The sequence below is a fragment of the Wolffia australiana genome, chromosome 3 (assembly GCF_029677425.1).
Source record: "Wolffia australiana isolate 7733 chromosome 3, ASM2967742v1".
NCBI classification, from domain to species: domain Eukaryota; kingdom Viridiplantae; phylum Streptophyta; class Magnoliopsida; order Alismatales; family Araceae; genus Wolffia; species Wolffia australiana.
The window spans coordinates 20,354,647-20,360,729 of record NC_135837.1 but is presented as its reverse complement, the minus strand read 5'-3'; the positions used below and the strand labels follow the sequence as shown (position 1 = coordinate 20,360,729).

General features: G+C 42.2%; 1 non-coding gene across 1 annotated transcript; it reads right to left on the bottom strand.

Moving 5' to 3' along the window:
- Positions 1-2,608: 2,608 nt before the first annotated feature.
- LOC144701561 (small nucleolar RNA R71) lies at positions 2,609-2,709 on the bottom strand. The gene has a single exon (XR_013581052.1). It is a non-coding gene; the product is annotated as a small nucleolar RNA R71 (small nucleolar RNA).
- Between the last annotated feature and the right edge of the window lie 3,374 nt (positions 2,710-6,083).

The window sequence follows — 6,083 nt, the reverse complement described above, 5'->3', positions numbered from 1 at the left end:
TGCAGCCACAGCTGCAACTGCAGGCGCAGCCACCGTAGCCATGACCGCAAGCCACAGCCGCTGCAACCGCAACAACAAGCTACCGTAATTGTGGCCGCAACTGCGGCCGCAAGTCGCAGCCGTAGCCGAAGTTGCTCTCTCCTTCTCTCTCTTCTTCCCTCTATCTCTCTCTCCTCCTTGTCAGTATACTTCATCATCCATTTGTCTGTTATCCGTTCTATTTTCTATAATGGCTGAATAAGGTAACGAGACTGATGACAGACTTGTGACGATGATAAAACCTGGACGATTGATGAATCGGACAAAGCAAAATGCCTCGGATGGATAACTGAATGGAAGTCCATTCAGTCCCATTCCATCCGTCGAGGATCGTCATCCCTTCAGTCCCGTTTCATTTGTTTAAGTCAAACAGCTCTAATCCATTTGAATGAATCTATACTACTATAATAGGAATACATGTTCGCTTCTAGCCTCTGCTTGGCTGAAAAAAAAGTTAGAGAGAAGAGAGAGAGTGAGAGAGAAAAGAGAGAGAGATAAGCGGTTAAAAAAAAACAGTTACAGCGGCAGAAAAAGTTTATCTGTCCCTTCGTCGCTCACTCTTTTTATCTCTCTCTCCCTTCGTCTCTCCCTCTTTTTCTCTCCTTCTCTTTCTCTTGCTCTCTCTCCCCCTCTCTTTTTTTATCGGACTCTCTCTCTCGCGCTCCGTCTTTATCTGCGTCTCTCTCTCTTTTGCTCTTGCACTCTCTCTCTGTCCCTCTTGGTCTCTCTCTCCCTCTCGCGCTCTCTCTTGATGACTCTCAAATATGTCATCAAATAATTAAACTTTTTAGCTTTCATTCATCAAAATTATAATGTTAATTCATGCTAATATCATGCATATGCATCATTTTATGAAATTACTAACCCCACTGGATCCTTTGAATCAAGTGGAATATATTTAACATTTTATGGTTAGTAAACATTCAGAGACAGGTTAAGAAGATCAAGGAAAGAGACGAGGATCAAGAGGAGCGGGCGAAAATTCAAAGACGCAAAAATTACGAAAATGCCCCTGGGCATGACTTAAGAGAAACCTATAAATACCCTCTTGAGAGTTGATTTTAGGTTGTCCAGAATTTCTCTCAAGGAAGCTAGGGCTTGGAGAGAAAGGATTTCTGCAGACCCTCCAAGGCTGATGAGCATTGGAGCTGGGAGAGAAGCAAGCTGAGGAGTAGCTGGAGCACGACGATCGTCGCCTTGACCGGAAGGAGTGACACGAGGAGGCATGAGCGTTTCAGTTTTAGTACAATCTTCTTCTCCCTTCTAAGACAATCAGAGTTGGGTTGAAGATCACAAGCTGTGTCTTCAGCATTTCCAATTTCTGTTGTTCCTTTGGTTACGCATGATTTCGAATTTCATAGTTGATTGAATCGTTTCCCATTCTGTTCTAGCAAAAATTCTATTGTTCTCGCATCAGATCGTGAAATCCATCCCTGCAGAACTTCCAAACTGCTAGCAACCCAGGCAACAGCCTAGGTTGCCAGCAATCCAAGCCGCGGGGAAGAACGCCACACGCAGCAGTGCTGCGTGCAAGCAAGCTTCGCGCCAGCGCGCGAGCAGGCTCGCTTCTTGTGAGCGCTCGCGCGTGCACAAACACCCGTTGGGTGTTTGTGAAATTGCCCCAAAGGGCAAAGGCAAATCCTCAGTAAGGAAAGCCTTACTGAAGATTTGCTGCACCGAGACTTTTAAAGAAAGCTCTGTCGTTTGTACTGAAGATCGTTTACTAGAGTTTATACTTGAATATTGAGATCTAAAAGAACTGATTTGATAGAAAGAATTCTTCTGCTGTTTTTTGCCGTCTCCCTGTGGATCGACCCTCACTCACCCTAAGCTGTGAGGTTATAAATTTCGTTGTATAAGCTCAATCCTCACACGTATTAACTGCTAAATAACCAGTAAAAAAGACCCCAAAAATTGAGTTTATCAACTGGCGCCGTTGCCGGGGAGCATGGTATTACAGTAGGAATTTATTTTTTAATTGTTTAGTAATCTTTTCTTGATTCTCCTTAAGCTGCAGGACTTAAAAATCCTCAGCTCATTGTTCTGCTAACATTTGTGCTGAAGATCTATGGTAGTTAGACGCTCAGGAGCTGGTGAGAAGTCTGCAGAAAAAATTAGTAGAGACGCCACCCCGGATTCTACAGTCACAGAACCAGAAATTCAGCAGAGAAATATGGCTGAAGAGATACATCAAGAGAATGAAAGGAGAAGAACTATGTTGGATAGGTCTACACCGTCCGGAAGCTTACGACAAACCGATGTAAATCTGAACATCAGTGAAGGTATCTTGTTTCGATACGATAATGCATTGATCAATTCTCTACCTGAATTTAACGGATTACCTGCACAGAATCCTTTAGAATTCCTTGATGATTTTCATATTAGATGCTCTTCTCAAAATGTTCCTGGAATATCTACAGAAATGTTAAAGATGAAATATTTTCCTCTAACTCTTAAAGATAAAGCGTATGCATGGTATCGTAATCTAGGAACCACTTTTAATTCTTGGGAAGAGATGCAAGGAAAATTTCTGCAGAAATTTTACCCTCTCTCCAAAACAAATTTTTATAGACGAGAAATTCACAATTTCCATCCTCATGACGGAGAAGCCTTTAGTGAGTCATGGGAGAGATTCAATGATTTGTTGAGGAAATGTCCTCACCATGGCATTGAGCAATGTCAACTAGCCCAAATATTTTATGAATCTCTCTCTGATTTTATGAAAAACAAAGTAAATCTCGCTACGGGTGGAACGTTTTATACCGCATATGAGGATGAAGTTTTCGATATTTTGGAGAGAGTTGCAGAAACTGACTTGCAGGAGATTGGGGCCAATCAGAATGGGAGAAACCTGCAGCCAAAAAGAGCAGGAGTTCTGCAGGTTAACGCCAAGGAGGGAGAGCTACAAGCGGGCCTAAGGGAGACTAACCAGAAATTGGAGGAGCTCACCTCCACCTTGAAGAATGTCTTTTTAGGTAACTCTCCTATCATTAAAGCTAAGATCTGCTCTCTCTGCTTCAGCAGAGAACATGAAGATGGAGCCTGCCAAGCCATGGAAGAAGAGGTGAAGGCCTTCAACCAGCCGCAACAATCGTGGGCAGGTCAAAAGAGGCCAAATTTCCAAAACGGAGAGACCTTCCACCAAGGGAACAAGCCGGCAGCTCAACCTCCGTTTCAGCAGAGACAACCATTCCAGCACAGGCCTCCACAGCAGTATCAGGTTCCATCTCAGAACCAACCTGATTTTTCTTCACTTACCCCCGTCATTTTAGATATGATAGAGAAACAAAACCAAAAGTTGCGGGCGGAGATGGAGATGAAGATGCAAATGATGATGGAATTTCAAACAAAGCAAATGCTGGAGTCTCAAGAGCAGATGAGGAAGATGCTAGAAAGCTTCAGGCCTGCACAATACGAACATCAAGGTATATCTCTAGACCTACCTTGCACATCTTATAAACTTCCCACGAAACCATTAATAAATCCATGCAACTTGCATCATGTGCAGCACTCCATTCCTGATGAGGCAGATGGACGATCCTGAAGTTCTAGCAATCTCAAAATTGAGAAATGGAAAAGAACTTCAGGATCCCTATCAGAACTCTAGAGAGAATTCTAAGAAGGGAAATGAACCACGAGAGGAAGAAGGAGAGGATTCTCCCTACGTGGAGGAACCTCTACCTTCTACGAGTGGGCAACATGTTCCTTACCCTTCCGCTTTAAATAGAAAAAAACCAATCCTTGATTATGAAAACCGATTGCTGGAGAATTTTAAAAAAGCCACCATGACTGTAACTGTAGAAGATATGCTTAGGTGCGCACCCTCCCTAAAGAAGTACCTTAAGGACTCTTGCACCATTAGGAAGCCTAGGGAAATAGTTAAATTATCTGAGAACGCCTCTAGCATCCTTAATGCCATCCCTATCAAAATGAGAGACCCCGGAGCCCCTTTCATCACATGTGAAATTGGAGGAAACACATTTTCTAAAGTTTTATTAGATATGGGAGCAAGCATAAGCATCATCCCAACGGCATTATATGAGGAGTGTGGGTTTGGAGAATTGGAGGAAATACACATGGATTTACTCCTAGCCGATGGAACCGTGAGGCAACCCAAAGGAAGGTTAACGGACGTCATGATCACTGTAGAGAATTGTGAAATACCTGTAGATTTTATAGTGACTGATGTGAAGATATCAGGAAACATTAGCTTAGCTCCTATTATCTTAGGAAGACCATTTCTAGTTACGGAAAAAACGATAATGGATTGGGAAAAGGGGACGGTGGAGTTTAAAATTGGAAAGGAGAGAGTTCAACTTGATATATCAAAAATGATGAAGTGTCCCTTAGGAAGCAATGAAGAGTTAAAATTGTGTGCAGAGTGTGACGGAGAGGATGTGATTAAGGAATACTTGTCACAAGTAGAGGGCAGAGAGCTAGAGGAAGAAGTCATAGACGCCCCTTCGGTAGAGGTAGGACCAGAATTGAAACCCTTACCCTCATCCCTCAAATATGCATATCTAGATGAGAAGGAAATCTTACCGGTAATCATTTCCTCATCACTCACTCCTGAACAAGAAAGTGACTTGCTCGATGTACTTAGGGAGCATAAGAATGCTATAGGTTGGACATTTGATGATATTAGGGGAATTCCATCTTCGATTTGTGAACGCAGGATATTTTTAGAAGAGGAAGCAAGACCTTGTAGAGAGCATCAAAGGAGACTCAACCCTTACATGAGAGAAGTTCTTGAGAAAGAAATTATAAAGTGGTTGAATGCAGGAAATATTTATGCCATATCTGACAGTAGATGGGTGAGTCCCGTACACATGGTACCAAAGAAATCTGGAATTACAATAGAAGTGAATGAAAAAGGGGAAGAGGTGCAGAAGAGATTGACCACTGGATGGAGGGTGTGCATTGATTATAGGAAATTAAACAAGGCGACAAAGAAAGATCACTACCCACTGCCCTTCATAGATCAAATACTAGAAAAACTGTCAGGGCATCAATATTTTTGTTTTCTTGATGGTTATTCAGGATACAACCAAGTAAACATCCATCCTGATGATCAAGAGAAGACAACATTTACGAGTCCCGTAGGGACATATGCCTTTAGGCGTATGCCTTTCGGGCTATGCAATGCCCCCGCCACATTTCAGCGATGTATGAATGCCCTCTTTTCTGATTTAGTAGGAGAATGTCTAGAAATCTTTATGGATGATTTTTCAGTTTTTGGATCTACCTTTGAAAACTGCTTACTAAGCCTCACCAAAGTATTGAAGAGGTGCATTGAGTCCAACCTTGTCCTAAGCTGGGAAAAATCCCATTTCATGGTGCAGGAGGGAGTAGTGCTGGGACACACGGTCAGCAACCGTGGATTGGAAGTGGACAAGGCCAAAATCGAGATCATCCAGGGCCTTCCACCTCCAACCAACCTAAAAACCCTTAGGGGTTTCCTCGGCCACGCGGGTTTCTATAGACGTTTTATCCTTGATTTTGCTAAAATTTCTAAACCTCTTACAAATCTTTTATCGTCTAAAAATAATGATTTTGAACTAACATTAGAGGCTAAGAACGCATTTGATAAATTGAAAGAAGCTTTAGTTAAAGCACCTATCTTGCAAGGGCCCGATTGGACCCTTCCTTTTGAACTAATGTGTGATGCTTCTGATTTTGCAGTAGGTGCAGTGTTAGGTCAGCGAATTGACAAGAAACCCGTGGTCATTTACTACGCCAGCAGAACTTTAGTGGATGCGCAGCTGAATTACACTACTACCGAAAAAGAGCTGCTGGCAATTATTTTTGCTTTAGAAAAGTTTAGGTCTTATTTACTAGGTAGTAAAATAACTGTTTTTTCGGATCATGCAGCTATTAAATACTTGTTAACGAAGAAGGAGGCTAAACCGAGGTTGATTAGATGGGTACTTTTATTATAGGAATTTGATTTAGAGATAAAAGATAAGAAAGGGTGTGAAAATGTAGTAGCCGACCACCTCTCCCGAATCATAGGCGCCCCAACTGAACAAATTAATGATGCATTT